The 25,362-nt window shown below is 41.2% G+C and overlaps 1 protein-coding gene and 2 long non-coding RNA genes across 3 annotated transcripts in view; 2 read left to right on the top strand and 1 right to left on the bottom strand.

Annotated features, from left to right (window-relative positions):
• The window catches only part of NDUFAF7 (NADH:ubiquinone oxidoreductase complex assembly factor 7), a 486,324-nt gene that overhangs the window by 346,242 nt on the left and 114,720 nt on the right, over positions 1–25,362 (bottom strand). The window lies entirely within an intron of this gene.
• Positions 1–25,362, top strand: part of LOC137438155 (uncharacterized) — a 146,576-nt gene that overhangs the window by 115,866 nt on the left and 5,348 nt on the right. The window lies entirely within an intron of this gene.
• Positions 21,864–22,446, top strand: LOC144888416 (uncharacterized). The gene is made up of 3 exons (XR_013620993.1): positions 21,864–22,013; positions 22,119–22,199; positions 22,299–22,446. It is a non-coding gene; the product is annotated as an uncharacterized LOC144888416 (long non-coding RNA).

Raw genomic sequence — 25,362 nt, 5'->3', positions numbered from 1 at the left:
TTTAGAATATTAGTATGTCTGTAAAGTATGTACAATTAGAATATTAGTATGTCTGTAAAGTATGTCCAATTAGAATATTAGTATGTCTGTAAAGTATGTATAATTAGAATGTGAATACGTCTATAAATTATGTACAATTTGAATGTGAGCACGTCTTTTAAGTATGTACAATTAGAATGTGAGCACATCTATAAATTATGTACAATTAGAATGTTAGTATGTCTATAGGTATGTACTATTAGAATGTGGGTACGTCTATAAATGATGTACGATTAGAATGTGAGTACGTCTATAAAGTATTTACAATTAGAATATTAGTAGGTCTGTAAAGTATGTAAAATTAGAATATTAGTATGTCTGTAAAGTATGTACAATTAGAATATTAGTATGTCTGTAAAGTATGTACAATTAGAATGTGAGCACATCTATAAATTATATACAATTTGAATGTGAGTACGTCTTTTAAGTATGTAAAGTGTGTACAATTAGAATGTGAGTACGTCTATAAAGTATGTACAATTAGAATGTTCGTATGTCTGTAAAGGCAGTTTCATTGGCTAAGGAGTACAATCCTGAACGGTTCGCTACTCCGACGGAGGATAGTCGAATGACTTATTACCCCCAAGCTGGTCTTCATTTTTCCGACCTCAGAAGGATGACAGGTTGAGTCAGCCCATCTGGTGTTAATTCAACGGCGCACCAGGGGCTCAAACTCAAACACCTTAAGATATTAAGCCAGCTACCTTAACCGTTAAGCCACCACAATGCACACACATTTAATGTTACTATTCACTACATTATTGTCCTGAATACTTGTATCATTAAATAAAGAATGCATGAAACAAAGTAGTCATTGGTTGATAGCTTTGTGTAACGGCACAGGAAACAGCCCCTCCCACATTTTCCCCCCATCCTGGTAACCTTCCATAGCATTTGGACATACAGGTCCCCACCCCTCCAAGTGTTATGTAATTTTTGAATGACCCTGAAGGACCCATTCAATAGTTTGTGGAAATTGTAGAAACCATGTTAGATCCATTTGTTGTTTTCATTTTAGTGGAGGCTCGTAATGGGTAGATGCTAATGATCTTAGGGTGTTCTTCCCAAAGCTCCATATATGTTGCTACATAAATGTTTTACTTATCAGATGTAACATACAGTCAACTGTTCAACTCTATACATTTTTGTTAAAATTTTTATTTTTACATTGTCTTGGATATACTCATATTGCCATGGATATTCATTGTGTATTTACTGTATACTATCCTGTGTATTATAGTATTGTTCTGTGTATTTATGGTATTGTTCTGTGTATTTATGGTATTGTTCTGTGTATTTATAGTATTGTTCTGTGTATTTATAGTATTGTTATGTGTATTTATAGTATTGTTCTGTGTATTTATGGTACGAGCAACAGTACCCGCCCTACGGGTGGGGCTTGAATTGGGAAGCCCAAATGAAAAGGTAAAATATCAGAAATTGAAGGCTTTTTTATTTTAAACGATTCATACAAACATCTGTTGAATCATATCACACGCAAATCATCAAAATCTAAACAGTACGTGGCTAAACAGTACATGGACGATCACGTACCACGTATGTCTTGCGTCTCGCTCGCTCTTATGTTGTCCCGATAATGATCCTTCCGCAGGTTCACCGACAGAAACCTTGTTACGACTTTTACTTCCTCTAGACAGTCAAGTTCGCTCATCTTTTCGGTGCACCGGCACGACCCGAGAACGGCCCGTGCAGGGGCTGATCCGAGGATCTCATCAAACCGTCCGATCGGTAGTAGCGACGGGCGGTGTGTACAAAGGGCAGAGACTTAATCAACGCGAGCTGATGACTTGCGCTTACTGGGAATTCCTCGTTCATGGGACACTGTCTCAAGCCCCAGTCCCCATCACGGATGGGGCTCAGCGGTTTACCCGAGCCTGACGGCGAAGGGCAAGGTACACGCTGGCCCATCCAGTGTAACGCGCATGCGGCCCTGGACATCGAAGGGCATTAAACGCTCATTAAACATTAAACGTTCATTAAAGGATTACGAAACGAAAAGCATTACGAAATTACGTTCACACCATCACGTCAAACACTACCATGAACACATACATCGTCACACCATCGTCACAATGAGAACATCGTCACAATGAACGTTATGCGAACGCGAATGTTATGCGTGAGTCAAAACCTGAGGATGCTGGAGACCAAAGCTGAAATTGGGAAAACTAAATAGCCTATTTTACTCCTGGAGATCCCTGGATTATCCACCCAAAATATCTTTGCGATCGGTTCAGCAGTTTTTACGGTACCTTCGAACAGACAGACGGACATTTGGTGAATTATAGCAAGATTGTTCTGTGTATTTATAGTATTGTTCTGTGTATTTATAGTATTGTTCTGTGTATTTATAGTATTGATCTGTGTATTTATAGTATTGTTCTGTGTATGTATAGTATTGTTCTGTGTATTTATAGTATTGTTCTGTGTATTTATAGTATTATTCTGTGTATGTATAGTATTGATCTGTGTATTTATCGTATTGTTCTGTGTATTTATAGTATTGTTCTGTGTATGTATAGTATTGTTCTGTGTATTTATAGTATTGTTCTGTGTATTTATAGTATTGTTCTGTGTATTTATAGTATTGTTCTGTGTATTTATAGTATTATTCTGTGTATGTATAGTATTGTTCTGTGTATTTATAGTATTGTTCTGTGTATTTATAGTATTGTTCTGTGTATTTATAGTATTGATCTGTGTATTTATCGTATTGTTCTGTGTATTTATGCTATTGTTCTGTGTATGTATAGTATTGTTCTGTGTATTTATAGTATTGTTCTGTGTATTTATAGTATTGTTCTGTGTATTTATAGTATTATTCTGTGTATGTATAGTATTGATCTGTGTATTTATCGTATTGTTCTGTGTATTTATAGTATTGTTCTGTGTATGTATAGTATTGTTCTGTGTATTTATAGTATTGTTCTGTGTATTTCTAGTATTGTTCTGTGTATTTATAGTATTGTTCTGTGTATTTATAGTATTATTCTGTGTATGTATAGTATTGTTCTGTGTATTTATAGTATTGTTCTGTGTATTTATAGTATTGTTCTGTGTATTTATAGTATTATTCTGTGTATGTATAGTATTGTTCTGTGTATTTATAGTATTGTTCTGTGTATTTATAGTATTGTTCTGTGTATGTATAGTATTGTTCTGTGTATTTATAGTATTGTTCTGTGTATGTATAGTATTGTTCTGTGTATTTATAGTATTGTTCTGTGTATTTATAGTATTGTTCTGTGTATTTATAGTATTATTCTGTGTATGTATAGTATTGTTCTGTGTATTTATAGTATTGTTCTGTGAATTTATAGTATTGTTCTGTGTATGTATAGTATTGTTCTGTGTATTTATAGTATTGTTCTGTGTATTTATAGTATTGTTCTGTGTATTTATAGTATTATTCTGTGTATGTATAGTATTTTTCTGTGTATGTATAGTATTGTTCTGTGTATTTATAGTATTGTTCTGTGTATTTATGGTATTGCGTTACACTTGTCATGTCCAATTGCACTATGTGTAGTTTTGCTTGAATGTTTATATTGCACCGAGGACCAGGAGGAACGTCATTTATTTTGACGACAGAGGTCGTTCCATTTTTTATAGTTCCATTTTTATATCTTTCCATTTTTATACTGTATTGTATATGGATGGGATGACGATAAAGTTTATTGAATTGAATGGAAAGAGTCGGTGAGCTATCGCTGGCAATGCCAAATGGGGAATGTGGAATGTGCTGCGCATGTAAGAAGAAGAAGAACCCCGTTCTTATTATAACAAAGAAACAAACAAACAAAATGCAGGTTTGCATCATTTCTGCATGATCAGTGGCAATACTCTGTAGATTAGGAGGGGATTTATCAAAAGGGATCTGTTAATGGTCCCACGAGCAGACCACTAAGGTTGCTTCGGTCCACTTTGAAGGACAATCACTGATATTGCCATGACGCCAATTGTCTTCAAAGGACCAAGATGACAATTTATAGTCGAGGTGGGGATTGAACTCGGACGAGATAGCTCGAAGACGAGCGCGACACCAACAGAGGCCTTGACCCAAATCGATTCGCTCAATAACTGGCTCCCTTCATCTCCCCAGGTGCTGGCGCAAAGGTGAAGAAACAAAGGAAATACAGACGAATGAGACAATAATTAATTCCGCTGTTGCAGAACAGGGCTGTCATCACTACTATATATTATTCATGTTACAGAGCCCTCGCTGTTTCAAATTCGCCCCACTGGAAAAATAATTCCGTTTCCCTCTCCATTCATGTCTTCAAAGCGCACGGTTCTTGAGACGATAAGTGGACATATTGAATAGGTTTTTTTCATTGATCAAAGGGAATTTATACGACACGATTTACACCGTCGCCATATTGTACGAATTACTGTTCCATTTGTCTATACACAAGCTCCTCCGCCAACAGATCCATCAGACGTGAGAGCATCCTATGTTTAACATTGACTTATAATATTTACAACATCGACTAATCTTCCCATTTCATCCCGTTGCAAACATTCCAAACAAACGAGGTTTCCAGGGTCCTGCATTCGATTCCCTCATTTAACCGCAAAATTCCTTGCACTACTTGAATCGCATCCAAATAAATGCTGATATGGACATAATAAAGCTTGGTTCATGGATAATTAGTTAATGGATAATGATAATAATAATTTGATAATAATGATAATATGTATAATAATAATGTTGCTAATATATGGTAATAACAACATAAAATAATAATATATAATAATAATAATAATATAATAATATAATAATAACTATATATAATAGAATACATAATAATACAATATAACATAACATAATATATATATAATATATCACAATCTACCATAGAAAACAAAATTTGTGTTTGTGTGGTGTCCGTCCCCCTTCATAAGTGTAGGTTGTAAAGGTTTTTAGTAGTGCTTTAGGAAGGATTTGAGTGGAGTTTTAATGGGCAATCTTTGAACACGACTGTGTGTCCACCGGTTAAAAGCCCTAAAAGACTCCAAGGACCCAAAATACCCCAAGGATCCAAAAGACCTGAACGACCCCGAGGATCCAGAAGAGCCCAAGGACTCTGAAGACCCATGAGGACCCAAAATACCCCAAAGACCCTGAAAGACCCCACATACCCAAAAGGCCCCAAGGACACAGAAGACCTCAAGGACTCTCAAGACCCAAAAGACCCCAAAGACCCAAAAGACCACCAAATACCGAAAATACCCTGAAGACCCAATGGACCCCAAACACCCAAAATACCACAAAGGCCCAAAAGACCCTGAGCACCCAAAATAACCCTAAGACCCTGAAAGACCCTAAAGACCCAAAAGGCCCCAAGGACCCAGAAGACCCAAAAAACACAAATGACCCAGAGGACCCAAAATACCCTAAGGACTCATAAGATCAGAAATATAAATTGGAGGGCCTGGCGGAGGTATGCGCTGTACTGAGTGCCGTTATGTTTTCTGGCGTCGTTTTGTGATGGGAAGAAGGCCCAATAAATCCATGGATGCAATACTAACCATGTATGGCGAAAGTACAACCTCATGTTCAACAGTAGTCAGACGGGTGGCTAATTTTAAGAGTGGAAGTGGGTGTCTTGAAGATGAATCCAGTTAGGGATTGGCAGCAGATGCCACTGGCTCATAAACCGCTGCCCAGGTCGAAGCATGGAAAGAATCCACAGAAATAAAACGGAAATATCCACAGAATTTGTAATTTCTCAAGACAGCATTTCCACAATCACGAGGGCATATGCAAGATCTCAGCAAGATGGATTCCCAAGAGTTCGGCACTCATGGTCGACAGCAATGGCTGGAATCTTGACATAAACTTCTGGAACTGTGCAACAGAGATCCAGCCAACGCCGTCACTCATCAGGTAAATGATGATGAACCGTGGCTTAATCACTGGGATCATTAAACCGAATTGGATTCCATGCAACGGATGCATCCACAAGGGATCACCGGCACCCAATGAACTAAACACCAAACCCTCAACCCTTTCAACTTCCAAAGTTTGTGGTCTATTTTCAGAGATGCCAAGGAAATATTGCTGATCAACTACTGTACGTACGTACCTCATAAACTACACTCATATGTAAGAGAGTATTAAACTAGCTTAGTGCAAAAACACCTGTGGCAGGCTATCAAGGGATGTTGACCAAAGTTTACTCTACCTTTGTGTTTAACGTGCAGGTGGACAAGTCCTCTGTCGCGTGCAGACCACCATTGGAGACACTTTGAGGAGCTCAATCACTCTCCCACTGCCCCTCCATCAGTACAGCTTGGATCTTGGTCCCCAGTGACTATTTTGAGGTCCTACCTGCATGACCACCATCCTGCTGCTGTTGAGGAACAGGGAAAAGGAACCATGATGTAGATGAAGCAGCAATCTGAAAACTTGTATTCTACTAGCAAAGACACTTTGTAGGACAAATGGAGTAATTTCTTTGCGATTAAAGGATGCGAGAATCCCCTCTGAGTCTGGGAGAGTTGTTAACGCATAGAATGCTCTTCTTGGGAAGATGGGAGTGTCAGGAACAGTTGATAGATTTAAACTGGATTTGAGTAAGTTCTTAGAAGTAAAGAGCAAACTCCACACTGGCAGCCCAAGAGGGATGAGTATCCACATACAATTATATTGGCAGGAATCGTAGGTAGCTTACGAGTTTTGCTTCTCAGGTGGAAATATTTTGAAAACATCTCCATTCCCATTTCCCTTCTTTCTTCACGCCCGGGGAATCAACTTCCAAACTTATTTCAATCTCATCCTTCCCTCCGGGTCTTCAAGACAGCTGTTCACCACCACCTCACATCACCCCATCAAAAATCATGATCTCTTCTACTTCCGTTTACCCTCGGCACCTTCTCTCCAAAGCCGACCTCCTTCCAAATTTCCAGTTTTTCCTTCCTGAAAATGTTGTTGTCCTCCCAGTCCGTCCTCCTCTACTCCTCATTCCTCCTCACATTCCTTATTTGTCCAAGTCCCCTCTATTTTGTCCTTCTACCATGCTGTTGGCGTACTATTCCCTCTTTCGACTATTTTTTTCTGTTGCGTCCTGATCCATTCAGTGTTCTAGCTCTTCCACTCTTACACAAGCGTAGTTACCTTTCTTTGTGTCGTTTAGGAAGGGCAGAGCGGTGGTAGAAGGATAATGTTGTGTCCCTGGGTATGGCAGAATATAGAGATGACAATATGGGTCAAGTGGCCTTCTTGGTGTTGATTTGATTCCTCATCGAGGAGAAAAAATGAGATCACACAGTAATAAAGCACATTCAGAACTCATTATGAATATTGATTATGAATATTGATTATGAATACTCATTATGAATATTGAAGATTTCAGAAAGTTTTGCAAATTTATTATAAAGAAAAAACTGAAATATCACATTGACATAAGTATTCAGACCCTTTGCTATGACACTTTAAATTTAGCTCAGGTGCCTCCGATTTCTCTTGATCATCTTTGACATGTTTCCACACCTTCAGTGGTGTCCACCTGTGGTAAATTCAATTGATTGGACATGATTTGGAAAGGCACACACCTGTCTATATAAGGTCTCACAGTTGACAATGCGTATCAGAGCAAAAACCAAGCCATGAGGTCGAAGGAACTGCCTGCAGAGCTCAGAGACAGGATTGTGTCGAGGCACAGATCTGGGGAAGCCTACAAAAAAATCTCTGCTGCATTGAAGGTTCCCAAGAGCACAGTGGCCTCCATAATTCTTAAATGGAAGAAGTTTGGAACAACCAGGACTCTTCCTAGAGCTGGCCGCCCGGCCAAACTGAGCAATCGGGGGAGAAGGGCCTTGGAAAGAGAGGTGACCAAGAACCCGATGGTCACTCTGGCTGAGCTCCAGAGATCCTGTGTGGAGATGGGAGAAACTTCCAGAAGGACAACCATCACTGCAACACTCCACCGATCTGGGCTTTATGGCAGAGTGGCCAGACGGAAGACTCTCCTCAGTTAAAGACACATGGAAGCCTGCTTGGAGTTTGAAAAAAGCACCTAAAGGACTCTCAGACTGAGAAACAAGATTCTTTGATCTGATGAAACCGAGATTGAGCTGTTTGGCCTCAATTCTAAGCGTCATGTCTGGAGGAAACCAGGCACCGCTCATCACCTGCCCAATACCATCCCAACGGTGAAGCATGGTGGTGGCAGCATCATGCTGTGGGGGTGTTTTTCAGCAGCAGGGACTGGGGGACTGGTCAGGGTTGAGGGAACAATGAACGGAGCAAAGTACAGAGATATCCTAAATGAAAACCTGAAACAGAGCGCTCAGGACCTCAGACTGGGCCGACGGTTCACCTTCCAACAGGACAATGACCCTAAGCACACAGCCAAGACAATGCAGGAGTGGCTTAGGGACAACTCTGTGAAGCTCCTTGAGTGGCCCAGCCAGAGCCCTGACTTGAACCCAATCGAACATCTCTGGAGAGACCTGAAAATGGCTGTCCACTGATGGTCCCCATCCAACCTGACAGAGCTTGCGAGGATCTGCAGAGAAAAATGGCAGAAAATCCTCATATCCAGGTGTGCAAAGCTTGTCGCGTCATACCCAAGGAGACTCGAGGCTGTAATCACTGCCAAAGGTGCTTCAACTAAGTACTGAGTTAAGGGTCTGAATACTTATGTCAATGTGATATTTCAGATTTTTCTTTTTAATAAATTTGCAAAACTTTCTAAAATCCTGTTTTCTCTTTGTCATTATGGGGTATTGAATGTAGATTGATGAGAGAAAAAATGAATTTAAACGATTTCAGCATAAGGCTGCAACAAAACAAAATGTGAAAAAGGTGAAGGGGTCTGAATACTTTCTGAATGCACTGTACATAATGCTAATGTTGTCTGTCTGTCCGTCCCCCCGTCCCCCTGAATCAGGCACACGACCCTCGGAGAAAAAAAAAATGAAGTAAAATTAATCCAAACCTACAGGAAAATTATAATATTAAAAACAAAGTTGTACCCAAGAGATTGCATCTTCACGCATATCAAGTACAGATAGTGAGTGCAACCTTTAGAACCATGAACTTTTCCGGTACATGTATTGGATGTGGTGGGTCGGTCCCCTGATCTCCATGGTCTCCTGATTTGACGACCTTAGACTTCTTATTGTGGGGGGTCAAGGGTTGTTTTCCAAACCTCTGTTGCTGACATTGAAACACTTCGTGCAAGGATAACATATTACATCAGCATGTGACGAGGGTTATGTTGGCCAACACGTTAATTGAAGTGGATTATCGCTTGGATATGCTATGTACCACTAAAGGTGCACATGTTGAGATGTACTGAAGAACACAAGAAAGTTTATGAATTATGTGACAAAATGCAAAAAAACGCTTCATTGCATCTCCTTTTGATTTGGTTGTCATAAAAATTTTAAACCCAAACAAGACTTTGTCGACAGGCTGTACTTCGTTCATATGCTTAAAGATATCGTCATCTTCTTCTATCTTATTTTTTATTTTTTCGACCATGGTTTTTTTTTGTTTTTTTTTTTGTATACAAGATCGAGGCTCGTCGTGTAAGAGGTAACATTGAATGAATGAATGAATGAATGATCGTTTTACGGCCATTTTCCCCGCTAGAGCAGGGGTTAGCCTTGCGGGCCCCATGACAATCATGGTTCCCTGTTTGAGGCAATGTTTTTATGGCCGGATGCCCTTCCTGACGCCAGCCCTTGGTCACGCTCTTATGATGCACAGGGATACAGTGTACCTATTCTAAACCAGGGTACACACCGGGATCATTCATCCCAGCAAGCTGGTACTCAATTTGCCGACCTTGGAAGGATGACAGGCTGAGTCAACCCCCCTGGCGTTAATTCAGCGATCGACCGGGATTCGAACCCAGGATCCTAGGATCCCAAGCCGGCACCCTAACCGCTAAGCCAACACCAGGCTCTGTAAGAGGTAACATTAATGACAAAAAAAAAACGGACACATAAGACGAAATCAAGGGAGGGGGAGACAAGATGGGGAGAGAGGGGGAAGCACTCAAGTACAACATTTGAGATCAGAGACATCGGGAGATCTGTGGGAGGGGGAGGGCTTGGGGGGAGGAGGTGTGGGAAGGGGGTGGGGGGTACGAGAGGTATAAAAAAAAAACACATGGACACTGCCAGGACTTCCAGGAAAGAAGTCGGTATTTCAGAAAAGTGGATCTGGGGTGAATTAATGGGGGTAGAAAAGATCAAGGTTTTGGATGGGGGAAGATAAGAGATGGTGGTGAACAGCTGTTTTAAAGACCTGGAGGGATGAGTGGGATTGAAGAGAGTGAAGGAGTTTGTTCCAGAGGCAGGAGAAACGAGGAATGAAAGAGTGAAGTTGAGCAGAGAGTATTTTTTTACCCTGGCTTCTGCTCGTATTTCATACACCGATACTCCTTTTTTTACTGACTCTACCTTCATCTGTTCTTACACATGAATCTGAGGCTCATTATAATCGACCTCGTACATAAATTGCATGTAAGGCAAATACATCAGTAAACTTTACGTAAATTGCAATGATAATTAATAGTTCACAATGGAAGAGCATGTACATACTGTGTATAATATGGGATTTGAGCCTGGATCCCGAGCATCATATGAGCCATAGGTGTGAAGGGCATTCAAAAGGAATACGAAAAAGATATTTGGAAAAAAATTCCTAAACATTGTAGTATCATGGATAGTTGTAATTATATAGTTTGTATAACTCTTTGAATGCCCCTCGGATTGTAATTCGGTGGGAAAATGTCATCCACAAAAGTCTCAAAAGAAACCCCCCACATAAGTTTACACGATATTGTTTACATTTGGCCTTATCCTCAACGCAACTCTATTTTGAAATCATCAACTTCCCAGAGGAAACCAAAACAAAACGAATTTTGAAAATTATTTCATTTTTAAACGAAAAAATACAATAGAGATAACACTTAAACATCCTGTTCATGACAGATGCTTGTTATGCTTTGGCATCCGGACTAAAGTCAAGAGCAGACATCACCCTCCTCTGCAGACGTGAAAACGATGAGCCGTTCTCAGATATTCCAAAAAAAAAAAAAAAAGAGAGAACTCTTTCTTCGGGTAGAACATTCTTTTAGGGCTCATACACAGGTGGATGGAAAAATAGAAAGGGTGAAGGAATCCGTTGGTTGACAAATCATGAACCACACCCGGCTCCAGAGCCAGCGAAGCCTCACTTAATCCACGACTTGAGTCCACCTGGAGTGACACCGCACCGGATAAGGACGCCTGTGCCTCATCCTGCCTTCAATTGTCCGCGATGATGCTAAAAAAACTTCTGAAGGCCTATAATTGTGTCTATCGATAGTAAATTAGGATTGTTATGGTTAGGGATTGTCATGTGTTGTGCAGCACTGGGCACTGTGCCTACGGTGCAACCTGAACTGACCTGTGAGCTGTGGCATGAGTTTGACATGTGATGTCCAGTGAGGTGAGGCAAGATTCCCTTGTCAGGAAAGGTGAGGCAAAAATCCCCAACACACCACACCCCACTAATAAAAAACAGCCCTTCCTCAGCCCTGGTTATATGTTCGGCATTCTGAAAATCTACACCGGAGGTCTCTTTGACCGACACTACCTATACTGAACAAAAGGATCTATGAGAATGTAAATACATCCAGGGGTTGGGAAGGGGCTTTCCCCACTGTACTCACCTAAGAAAGTGAGGATAAAATAATAATTTGTGTGCTCAAATTATGTGGTGCAAAAATGACCCAACGACACCTGTGTAATATTGCATTCAGTACAAAACACTGAAATGTCATTTTTCAAAACGGCATATATATATATATATATATATATATATATATATATAATCTGTAATCTGGTTCTCCAACCTAATGAGCGGACAACATGACGTCATCGCCATGCACGTCCGCCTTGCCTGCAAAGTTCCAGAGGAACCATCTAGCAGTGCGTCATTACGGATTATAAATACAGATACTGTCACAAGTGCATGCAAAACTCACAGTTACCGACCTGGTTTCGCCCTTGTTGGGGCTTCATCAGGGCAACGCAGTGAGGCTTTCCATACACTTGTAACTCTGTGACCCTTTCGGTTTTTATATCAGTCACTATGCGACCTTCATATCATCAGTGGAGAACCGCCAGCAAGGTGTCCCATACAGCTGCTGCTGCACCTTGCTGGGAGCGATACGCACCGCCTGCCACGCGGTGACGTTATCTCTGGTATCCACTCATCATATGGAGTCGACCTGGTTGCGGTTGGGAGTTACTAATAATGGTATCTGTAATCTGGTTCTCCAACCTAAAGTTGACGTCATGTTGTCCGCTCATTAGGTTGGAGAACCAGATTACAGATACCATTATTAGTAACTCCCAACCGCAACCAGGTCGACTCCATATGATGAGTGGATACCAGAGATAACGTCACCGCGTGGCAGGCGGTGCGTATCGCTCCCAGCAAAGTGCAGCAGCAGCTGTATGGGACACCTTGCTGGCGGTTCTCCACTGATGATATGAAGGTCGCATAGTGACTGATATATATATATATATATATATATATATATATATATATATATATATATATATATATATATATATATATATATATATAATATATATACATATACAGTCACGTGAAAAAGTAAGTACACCCCATGTAAAGTTTTGACTTTTTCATCATATTTAAACATACAGCTATTTGATCTTCATTTCAACAATATTGATAGATAAAGGTGATATAATATAACAAATATCATGAAACATTTACATTTTGTCGTCCATTGTATAATTTAAATAAACATAAATGCAAATCTCGCATGTGGAAAAAGTAAGTACACCCTTGGCTCTAATAGGTGGTATTGCCCCCTTTGGCAGTAACAACCTCAAGTAGGCGTTTCTTATAACTGTCTACCAGTCTCTGACATCGACTGGGAGGAATTTTTGCCCATTCCTCCATGCAGAATTCTTTCAGCTGTGCAATGTTTGAGGGGTTTTGTTGCATGCACAGCTCGTTTCAAATCCCCCCACAACATCTCGATGGGATTTAGATCCGGGCTTTGACGGGGCCATTCCAGAACCCTCCATTACTTTCTTTTCAGCCATTCCTTGGTGGATTTACTGGTATGTTTAGGGTCATTGTCATGTTGAAAGGTCCACCTTTGGTTGAGCTTCAACTTTCTGACAGATGGCCTCACATTATCCTCAAGCACCCTCTGGTACAATGAAGAATTCATAGTGGATTCTATGATGGTGAGCTGCCCAGGCCCTGATGCAGCAAAGCTTCCCCAGACCATAATATTTCCACCACCATGCTTTACAGTTGGTATCAGGTTCTTGTGGTCAAATGCTGTCTTTGGTTTTCGCCAAACATGACTTCTGGTACTGTGGCCAAATAGCTCTACCATTGACTCATCTGTCCAGAGCACATTGTTCCAGAAGTGCTGGTCTTTGCCGAGGTGTTCATTGGCAAACTTTAGTCTTGCCCTGATGTTCTTTCTGGACAGCAAAGGTTTCCTCCTGGCACACCTCCCATGTAGATCAAATTTGTGCAGCCTCTTTCTAATGGTGGACTCGTGCACTTTGACATCAACAGTGGCAAGAGCTACCTGTAGGTCCCGTGATGATATTCTGGGGTTCTTCGAGACTTCTTTCAGCATCTTGCGGTCTGCTCTCGGGCTGAACTTGCTGGGGCGGCCTGGCCTGAACAGGTTGGCAGTTGTTTGGAATCTTCTCCACTTGTAGATGATCTTCCGGACAGTCGAATGATTGATTTCAAATTGTTTGGAGATCTTTTTAAATCCCTTCCCAGACTCGTAGGCATCTATAACCTTCTTTCTGAAGGCCTCAGAGAGCTCTTTTGAACTAGGCATGGTGATGCCGCACACTCCAACAACAAAGAGCAAACCAAACTAAATGTCTGAGGTTTAAATAAGACAGGTTCCTCCAAGATCCTCTCTAACGATGTTCTAATCATTTGCACCTGAGCTGGTGCACCTGATTCTAATTTTAGGTATTTGAAGTAGTGATAAATGTAGGGGTGTACTTACTTTTTCCACATGCGAAATTTGCATTTATGTTTATTTAAATTATACAATGGACTACAAAATGTAAATGTTTCATGATATTTATTATATTATATCACCTTTATCTGTCAATATTGTTGAAATGAAGATCAAATAGCTGTATGTTGAAATATGTTGAAAAAGTCAAAACTTTACATGGGGTGTACTTACTTTTTCACGTGACTGTATATCTCCAAGTTCTTGCTCCGTCATTTGACTAAAATCTTTGAGCATTTGAAGTTTTTTTGGAGTATATTCTATCGCAGGAACTGTAGACGAAATCATTTTTTGTTGGGAAGTTTTTAAAAGCGGTTTTAAAAATTTCTCTTGTTTTCTTTCAAACGCTTCTTCACCCATTAGTTTCTGTCTGCGTTTCTTCTTTAAGCCTTCCTGTTGCTTTAGAACTTTTGAAACTAACTCCTGATGGGCCTTAAATCTTCTTGCTCTTTCTTGTGCATTCATATTTTCTGTATTTATTTATTGAAAAATATCATTTGGTATCTCATCTTGTTTCACAACAATATATTTATATTTTCCAATCGTGTGTTTCGTGTGAGCCTCAAATTCTTTTTTACTACACAACGTAGAACAATTGTCTCTCCAAAAAATATTTACATCTATTGAATTTAACTTGAATAAAATATAAGTATTGGCATTGTTTCTTATTGAGCAACGAGGGAGTTGAAAGTATGATTGACTGAGATAAATACAATTACAAGAAGGTCTTGTCCATAACCGTTTGGTTTCTCTCATTAACACAATCATCAAAGATAACGAGGTTCTTTTTTGATTTATCTAAATCTTGAGGTGAAGGTATATCATCCGTATTGTCACTGAGAATACAAGTTATGGGTTTTGTTTTCGGTTTTGATTTCTGTGTATCACAAAATAGTTGTATTATATCTTCAATGTTGTTATCATTTTTTTTTTTTTTAAGTTTAAATAAACCGATTATATCCTCTTTTTGAAGGCCCGCATTAAAACCTTGTGATAGTAGTTGATACTCAGGTTGAAAACTTGACTTCGTAAAAATTATTAAATTATCATAATCTAAAAAGTTGGGGGTAAGGAGCATCTTTAAAAGCAAACAGGTTTTTCCACATCCGCTTGAACCAACTATTAGACATCTTAATGAATTTGGGAGATTTTTATGGTTGTTAAATTTTATCTTGTTTTCCCAAACGGGTAAAAAATCATTCATTTATATATTTGGAAAACAAGTCATCTAATTTGTTATGAGCTTTTTTAGAAACTCTATATTTTATCCTGAGTTCAGGTTTAATTTCAAGAAAATCCATTATTTTATTTATGAAGTATCTTGTATTAACATTTCCATTAAAATTATTTTGAATAATAAATATCATTAAACCCCTGTACATTTCCTCAATACAAATAGTCTCTTCCCTTGTAAGAAATGGTGTATTATCATCATAATACTTAACATTCATCTCTCTTATTAATCTTGTCAAGTATTTCCTTTTTGGTTCTAATTTAAAAGAGTTATACATATTTTTATATTTTTTATCATCATTAATCTATCTATAATTCCAGTAATCTCTGTGTGTCTGTGTGTCTGTGTGTCTGTGTGTCTGTGTGTTTGTCTGTGACCGCTGTTTCTCGACAACCACGGGTCCGATATACTTTAAACTTGCCAGGTATATTGCTGGGGACCCGAGGATGTGCCTTTTCAAGGTTTCATATTAATCGGACAAGTACTTACCGAGCTATGTCCAAAAAACGATTCAACCAATCAGAGAGCAGCGAGCTATCACGTGTGCCGAACGTGGCGAACACACTCTGCCTCGGACGGCACGTTTGAGAGCGTATTCATTTATTTCACGTTTGCAAACTATGTTGGCGCTATGTTGGCGTTAAACTATGTTTTAAAACTAATATAACTAATAAAAACTAATTTGCGATTCATCGTAATTCCGGAGCTCCTGTGAGAGCGTGCGCCATTACGGAAAGTAATTCAATTAAAAACATAAAAACATTGTCCCAATTCAGTCAGAGCGAAGGGCATTGTTTTAAGCGAAGCGCGTTTTATTTTTCCCCTAAAATTCAGTCGCCGGACGGTGACAGCTTTTTTTGGGGGGCAGCTACTGGCAGCCACGTACGGCCAATCACAGGACACGTTGTTGTGTCGATGTGCCGTGTTGTTTTCGCTCGCGGTTTGGAATGTTTTTCCTTTTCATTTTTTTCCCTCTTCTCTTTCTACTTTTCCTTGCGATTAAATTGCAAAAAGCCAAAATACGTTGGCGATAATTGAATAATTGGGCATTAATAGATAGATAGATAGATATGCGATATGCGAACTTCCGGACAGTGAAGACTTCACTTCCGGCCTTACGAAAGTGCTCTATACTTACCGGCTATATACTCCGGCCTTACGAAAGTGCTCTATACTTACCGGCTATATACTTATTACTTACTGTCTATCTTATAGATAGATTGTAGATAAAGACAATGCCCCAATCGAGTCGTCGTTTACGAGAACGAAGGAACGAAGCTGCACGTAGTGCACGCGCAATGGAATCTGACGAGGAACGAGCTGCTCGCCTGGCACGCGACGTTACGCGCGTGACACGGCGTCGTGCAGCTGAAAGGGATGAAGAACGGACTGCTCGCTTGGCAGACAACACTGGACGCGTGACAAGTCGTCGTGCAGCTGAAACGGATGAAGAACGGACTGCTCGCTTGGCAGACAACACTGGACGCATGTCAAGGCGTCGTACAGAAGAAACTGCTGAAGAACGCGCTGCTCGCTTGACACGCGACGTTACGCGCGTGACTAGGCGTCGTGCAGAAGAACTGGATGAAGAACGGACTGCTCGCTTGGCAGACAACACTGGACGCATGTCAAGGCGTCGTACAGAAGAAACTGCTGAAGAACGCGCTGCTCGCTTGACACGCGACGTTACGCGCGTGACTAGGCGTCGTGCAGAAGAACCGGATGAAGAACGGACTGCTCGCTTGGCAGACAACACTGGACGCATGTCAAGGCGTCGTACAGAAGAAACTGCTGAAGAACGCGCTGCTCGCTTGACACGCGACGTTACGCGCGTGACAAGGCGTCGTGCAGCTGAAACGGATGAAGAACGGACTGCTCGCTTGGCAGACAACACTGGACGCATGACAAGGCGTCGTACAGAAGAAACTGATGATGAACGCGCTGCTCGCTTGACACGCGACGTTACGCGCGTGACAAGGCGTCGTGCAGCTGAAACGGATGAAGAACGGACTGCTCGCTTGGCAGACAACACTGGACGCATGACAAGGCGTCGTGCAGAAGAAATCCCTCACCAGCGAGAAGACCGGCAAGTAAGGGATGCCCTGCGCCATGAGGATGTACACCGTGTGAGACTGGAGCAGGCTCACCATGACAATCGCAACCTTGCTCGATTCGATGATACCGATTTCTTCCGAGAGGTCCTTCATGGTGAGTACAGGCACGCGTTGAGCAGGACCTCAATATTTCAATGCCCTATATGCTCGCATTGTGCTGCTTTGGTGTGGCATGAGGAGAGAAGAGGATTTTGCTGCAACCACGGCAAGGTCGTTCTTATGCATGATCCTACGAATCCAAAACCCGGTTCAATTCCATCACAACCTCCAGATGCTATTAAAAACCTTTTCCTTAACCAGGACTTTGTGAAGCACGCGAAACAGTACAACAACGCGCTGGCAATGGCAAGTATCGGTGTCCGAGAGATACGTATGCCTGGCTTCAATCCTGGAGTGCGCATACAAGGTAAGGTTTACCATTACATTGGTGCTCCTCTTGCCGATCTGGGTTGTACCCCACGCTTTGCTCAGATCTACTTTCACGATCCAGCCCATGAGCTGGATTATCGTCGTGCCCACACCTCGAACAGTGGCCTGAATGAACAGTTTTTGCTAAGAGCACAACAGGCCATTCATGAGTGCAACCCATACGTCCAGCAATTCAAATCAGCCATTGAGTATGTGGTTCATAATGATAGCGCCAATGAACTGAATATTGTGTTAACAGGTCGCACGCGGCGCCGAGACCTTCATCATGGTACCGTCAACCTTCCCTCAGCAGACAGCGATGTGGCTGTCATTGCTCCAGGGGCTATGACAACTGAGCAGTTTGGAAGGCTGGCAGTCGCTGTTCACCTCAGGGGAGGAGGTTTACAGACAATAGACGCCATGCATCCAGCGTATGACCCACTATCATACATACTTCTGCTACCCTGCGGCTCTCAGGGGTACCACACTGAGTTGGCAGGGACAACGCCAACAACTTTCTACCGCTACCATCTACAAGTACGTGATCCTACTCATCACTTCAATCTACTGCTTCATGGTGGAAGGTTGACACAGCAGTACGTATGCGACATGATGGCAAAAATTGAGTCACACCGTCTCACTTGGATTCGCTGCAACCAGAAGTCAATTAAGGCAGAAAAGTATAAGATCATCGTTGATGCGTTGAACAGTGATGCTGAGGTGCTACCTGGACGCCTCACCATTCTGCCACCGTCAATTTATGGGTCGCCACGTTGGTATGCCAAAGAGTTTCAGGATGCAATGGCTTTAGTCCGAGTCAAGGGAAAGCCAGACTTTTTCCTAACTTTCACCTGCAACCCAAAGTGGCCAGAAATTAAAGCATCGGTTTTTGAGGGTCAGCCACCCAATGCAAGACCTGATATCATTGCCCGGGTGTTTCATATGAAGGTGGAAGCACTCCTCGCAGACCTCCTCAAGCATGACATCTTGGGGCATGTGGACGCTTACGTGATGGTGAAGGAAACGCAAAAGCGTCACCTTCCCCATATACACATGCTCCTGACCGTGGTACCTCGCGACAAGCCCAGAACACCTGCAGATGTCGATCGCGTGGTCTCTGCTGAGATTCCTGACAGACTCACAAATCCGGAACTACACCGTATTGTGACATCACACATGATTCACGGCCCATGTGGGGAATGGAACATCTTGAGCCCTTGCATGGCAGACCGGAAGTGCACAAAGGACTATCCCAAAGCCCTACGTCAAACGACAAGCTTCTCTGATGACTCCTATCCCCTGTACAGAAGACGGGCAGAAGCAGCACCTGGTGATCCCATCATGAAGACAATACGAGGCGGTGCTAACGTATTAGTTAACAATGCATGGGTTGTGCCTTACAATCCATATATTGTCCTCAGGTACGATGCTCACATCAACCTTGAGATCGTCTGTGCTGTCACCTGTGTCAAGTACCTGTACAAATACCTTGAAAAGGGCCCGGACCAGTGCCTGGTCAGACTAGAGCCTCATGAGAGGATGCGAGAGGCATTACGACATGATGAAGTGGCACGCTACGAACTAGGGCGTTACATCACCGCATCTGAGGGATACTGGCGCATATACGATTTCCCCATTCAACGCAAGTACCCACCAGTCGAGATGCTGGCACTCCATCTACAGGATGAGCAGGTGATCACGTTCAATGACGAAGGTGCCGTACAGAACGTGGCAGAGTCAGGACCCCCTGCAACAACCCTCACCGCCTTTTTCGAAGCCATGAATCTCCATCCACACATGCGTCATGTTCTATATCCAGATGTATTCCAGCACTTCACCTACTTGAGGAAAAGGTTTCAATTGCGGAAGAGAAGGCTGAGTTTCCAGGATAACCGTAAGGCTGATACGGTTGGGCGGCTCCCCATTATTCCCGTCAACTCCCATACTGCCGAGTTGTACTATCTCCGCATGCTACTGTACCGCGTGCCTGGCCCCACATGCTTTCTGGATCTCCGTCGTGTTGGTGGTAGGGTCATGGAGACCTATCTGGCAGCCTGCATTGCATATGGCATCGTTGACAATGACCAGGAGGTGGATTCTGTTATGGAAGAGGCTGCAAATATTGCATTTGGCCCTGCAGTCCGCGAAGTATTTGCCAACATGCTCATATTCGTTCTCAGAGGCAACCACGTGCAGTTCTGGGAAAGGCACAAGTATGTGCTGTGCGAGGACTTCATGCGTGCTGCAGGTGTGAATGAACCAAATGGACGCATTGTGAGTGCAGTGCTACTAGAGCTGAGGAACAAAGTTGAGTGCCACGGCTTTTCGCTCAGTAGGACCTTTGGCCTTCCTGAGCCTGACCCAGTTCATTTCCAGTCTCGCATTCCGCGCGTCATCGAGCACGAAACAGTGCACAATATAGGAGAACTTGAGGCTCACATCGCTCAAACAGAGTGCCTTCTTAATGACGAGCAGCGCGTTGTTGTCGATACAGTGATGCGGAGTGTGGAACACGGACATGGCTGCATGCTTGCAGTTGATGCAAGTGGTGGGACTGGGAAAACATTCACATTATCTCATATACTCAACAAAGTGCGCGCAATGGGCAAAGTGGCTCTTGCAACTGCTGCAAGTGGTATTGCAGCTACGCTGCTGCCTAAAGGGGCCACCTTCCATAGTAGGACCAAGTGTCCTCTCATTCTCACTGATGAGTCCACTTGCAACATCAGTGAAAATGACACCACTGCAGCACTCATACGCATGACTAATCTAATGGTGGTGGATGAGGTTTCAATGATGGATCGTCGCGCATTGGAGGCAGCAGATCGAACATTCCAGTGGCTTCGGGGCTCCGAGGAACCATTTGGCAGCATCGCAATGGTTTTCAGTGGTGGCTGGAGGCAGATCCTTACTGTTGTGCCACACGGTAGCCGTATTGACATAGTTGGAAGGTGCTTCAAGAGCTCATACCTGTGGAGAAAAGTGCAGATACTTCGTCTCAGAGTAAACATGAGGATCATGCAGGGTGCTGGAGAACAACAGGACGAATCTGCTTTTGCAAAATTCCTGCTGGATCTGGGTGAAGGGAAGATTCCTGTCAATCCAGAAGAGGGTGAATTTGCTATTGAGCTCAGGGAACCGCTCATTCTTCCAGGTGAAAAACTTCAGGATATTGTCACTTGGGTGTACGAAGACTTGCATAACAACATTAGCAACCCCAAGTGGCTTTGCGAGCGTGTTATACTATGTCCGACCAATTCTGAAGTCGATCAGGTAAATGCCTACATGACGACCATATTTCCAGGGGAGGAACATGTTTGCTGTAGCGTCGATACAGCGGAATCTGAGGGTGATCATTTGTATCCGCCTGAGTTCCTGAACACCCTCTGTCCATCTGGTATGCCGCCACATCGAATCTCTCTCAAGGTGGGTATGGTCATCATGCTGCTGCGAAACTTCGACCAGCAGAGCGGGCACTGCAATGGCTCAAGGTACATCATACTTCAGATCCTTCCAAATCTGTTGGTTGCACAATCTGTGATGGGTGTCAATTCTGGACGCACATTGCTCATTCCACGCATAACCTTGAGTCCATCTGACAACATGTTCCCGTTCACTCTGCGGCGTCGGCAGTTTCCGGTACGACCCTGCTTTGCCATGACTGTGAATAAATCCCAAGGACAGTCGCTACACCATGTTGGGATCTTCTGCTCACGAGACTTCTTCAGCCATGGTCAGTTCTACGTGGCGGCCAGTAGGGTTGGCAGATCCAGCAGCCTCCGCATTCTTGCCCTGGACGAGGAAACAAAGAAGAAGCGCCGTTTCCTCAGCAACGTTGTTTATGAAGAGGTGCTAACGAGATAAAGGTGTGTACAATGGACATGTAGACAATTTTTATTATTTTTTATTTATTGAAGAACAATTGTTTCGAAACGAATTCTTCAAAAATAGTGCACAACTTCTTTTGGCAGTCGTACACCATGTTGGGATCTTCTGCCCAAGAGACTTCTTCATCCATTGTCAGTTCTACGTGGCGGCCTGTTGGGTTGGCAGATCCAGCAGCCTCCGCATTCTTGCCCAGGACGAGGAAACAAAGATGCAGCGCCGTTTCCTCAGCAACGTTGTTTATGAAGAGGTGCTAACGAGATAAAGGTGTGTACAATGGACATGTAGACAATTTTTATTATTATTTATTTATTGAAGAACTATTGTTTCGTAACGAATTCTTCAAAAATAGTGCACAACTTCTTTTGGCAGTCGTACACCATGTTAGGATCTCCTGGAGAGGTGCCGTTTCCTCAGCAATGTTGTTTATGAAGAGCTGCTAACGACATACAGGTGTGTACATGTGGACTATTCTTATTATTTATTTATTGATTGAAGAAAAATTGTTTCGCAAAGAATTCATCAAAATAAGTGCACAACTTCTTTTGGCAGTCGCTACACCATGTTGGGATCTTCTGCCCAAGAGACTTCTTCATCCATTGTCAGTTCTACGTGGCGGCCTGTAGGGTTGGCAGATCCAGCAGCCTCCGCATTCTTGCCCAGGACGAGGCAACAACGAAGAAGCGCCGTTTCCTCTGCAATGTTGTTTATGAAGAGGTGCTAACGAGATAAAGGTGTGTACAATGTACATGTAGACAATTTTATTTATTCTTTGTTTGGGAGGGAGATGGGAGGGTGATGGGGCAGGGTGATTGGGGCAGGGTGTTGGGGCAGGGTGTTGGGGCAGGGTGATGGCAGGGTGATGGGAGGGTGATGGCAGGGTGATGGGAGGGTGATGGCAGAGGGTGATGGCAGAGGGTGATGGCAGAGGGTGATGGCAGAGGGTGATGGCAGAGGGTGATGGCAGAGGGTGATGGCAGGGTGATGGGAGGGTGATGGCAGAGGGTGATGGCAGGGAGATGGCAGGGTGATGGCAGGGTGATGGGAGGGTGATGGGAAGGTGATGGGAGGGAGATGGGAGGGTGATGGGGCAGGGTGATGGGGCAGGGTGATGGGGCAGGGTGATGGGAAGGTGATGGCAGGGTGATGGGAGGGTGATGGGAGGGTGATGGCAGAGGGTGATGGCAGAGGGTGATGGCAGGGTGATGGCAGGGTGATGGCAGAGGGTGATGGCAGGGTGATGGCAGGGTGATGGGAGGGTGATGGGAGGGTGATGGGAGGGAGATGGGAGGGTGATGGGGCAGGGTGATGGGGCAGGGTGATGGGGCTGGGTGATGGGGCAGGGTGATGGGAAGGTGATGGCAGGGTGATGGGAGGGTGATGGCAGGGTGATGGGAGGGTGATGGCAGAGGGTGATGGCAGGGAATTAACATTAACGAATAAAATTTGTAATGTAATAATTTGTAATAATTTATAGTAATATAATAATAATCACGAATTCTGCTTTGTTTCAATTCTGTTTCAATTTGGTGATATGCTTTGCAAACCTTTTTTTTTTAAATCTATTTTTAAAACTAAAACAATTCGAACATGGAATACATACTGACACTGCACTTTCAGGTCTCCTACAAATCCTACCCTGTCGCCTCACCGTGGCGTAGGAGTGGCAATGGTCAATGGCATCGAATGTCATGGCTAGCAAAGACAGGGAGGTACACTTGATTTAAATTTGGAATTTTTTTTTTTTTTTTTTTTTGGCCACGGAACGGGCACCCACGTACGGGCACGTCCTAGTTAAAAGATAATCACAGAATAAACATTGTTTATGGGCTTTTGACTCTGTATTTAATCCCACTCCATCACAAGCCGGACAATTCTCTAATTTATCATATGGAGAATCAGGGAATTCAAGAGGCTCAATATCTGGTATGTCGTTTGGATTTATCATATTTATATAGTAAAAGATTACTTAAACTAAAAATCATCTTCACTATAATCGGTGCTTTCATAATCATCATCATTGATAAAACTACCTTCATAGCTATCATTAGAACACAAACTCTCAGTATCATAACTGTCTTGCAAAGACAAAGTCTCACTACCACAAAGGCTTATGCTTATAAATATATTGATAATAATATTGAAAAGAGTGATAAAAAGTTGAAAGGAATAAAGAAAAATGTTATTAAAGAAACAATAAACTTTGAAAATTATTATAATTGTTTAACTTTAAAGAAAGAAGAGTTCAGAAAAATGAATATGATAAGAAGTTATAAACATCAATTATATACAGAGGAGGTGAATAAGAAGGCATTAGGAGCTTTTGATGATAAGAGGTTTATTTTGGAAAATGGAATTGATAGTGTCCCTTGTGGGTATAAGTATTAAGATAAATATAAGTGATAAGATAAATATATAAATATAAGTGATAAGACAAATATACAAGAGATAAGATAAATATATAAGAGATAAGATAAATATATAAGAGATAAGATAAATATAAGTGATACGATAAACATATAAGTATAATTGATAAGATAAATATACAAGAGATAAGATAAATATATAAGAGATAAGATAAATATAAGTGATAAGATAAACATATAAGTATAATTGATAAGATAAATATACAAGAGATAAGATAAATATATAAGAGATAAGATAAATATATAAGTATAAGTGATATGATAAATATATAAGTGATAAGATAAATATCTAAGTGATAAGATAAATATATAAGAGATAAGATAAATATCTAAGTGATAAGATAAATATATAAGAGATAAGATAAATATATAAGAGATAAGATAAATATATAAGTATAAGTGATATGATAAATATATAAGCGATAAGATAAATATATAAGCGATAAGATAAATATCTAAGTGATAAGATAAATATATAAGAGATAAGATAAATATAAGTGATAAGATAAACATATAAGTACAAATTGATAAGATAAATATACAAGAGATAAGATGAATATATAAGAGATAAGATAAATATAAGTGATAAAATAAACATACAAGAGATAAGATAAATATATAAGAGATAAGATAAATATATAAGTATAAGTGATAAGAATAGATTTTTTTTTTTTAAGTGATATGATCAATATATAAGCGATAAGATAAATATCTAAGTGATAAGATAAATATATAAGAGATAAGATAAATATATAAGCGATAAGACAAATATATAAGTATAAGTGATAAGATAAATATATAAGTGATAAGATAAATATATAAGTATAAGTGATAAGATAAATATATAAGTGATAAGATAAATATATAAGTATAAGTGATAAGATAAATATATAAGTGAGAGGATAAATAAATAAGTATAAGTGATAAGATAAATATATAAGAGATAAGATAAATATCTAAGTGATAAGATAAATATATAAGAGATAAGATAAATATATAAGTGATAAGACAAATATATAAGTATAAGTGATAAGACAAATATATAAGTGATAAGATAAATATATAAGTGATAAGATAAATATATAAGTATAAGTGATAAGATAAATATATAAGTGATAAGATAAATATATAAGTATAAGTGATAAGATAAATATATAAGTGATAAGATAAATATATAAGTATAAGTGATA

The sequence above is a fragment of the Myxine glutinosa genome, chromosome 12 (assembly GCF_964187855.1).
Source record: "Myxine glutinosa chromosome 12, kmMyxGlut1.1, whole genome shotgun sequence".
NCBI lineage: Eukaryota > Metazoa > Chordata > Myxini > Myxiniformes > Myxinidae > Myxine > Myxine glutinosa.
This window is presented reverse-complemented; position numbering and strand designations above follow the sequence as displayed.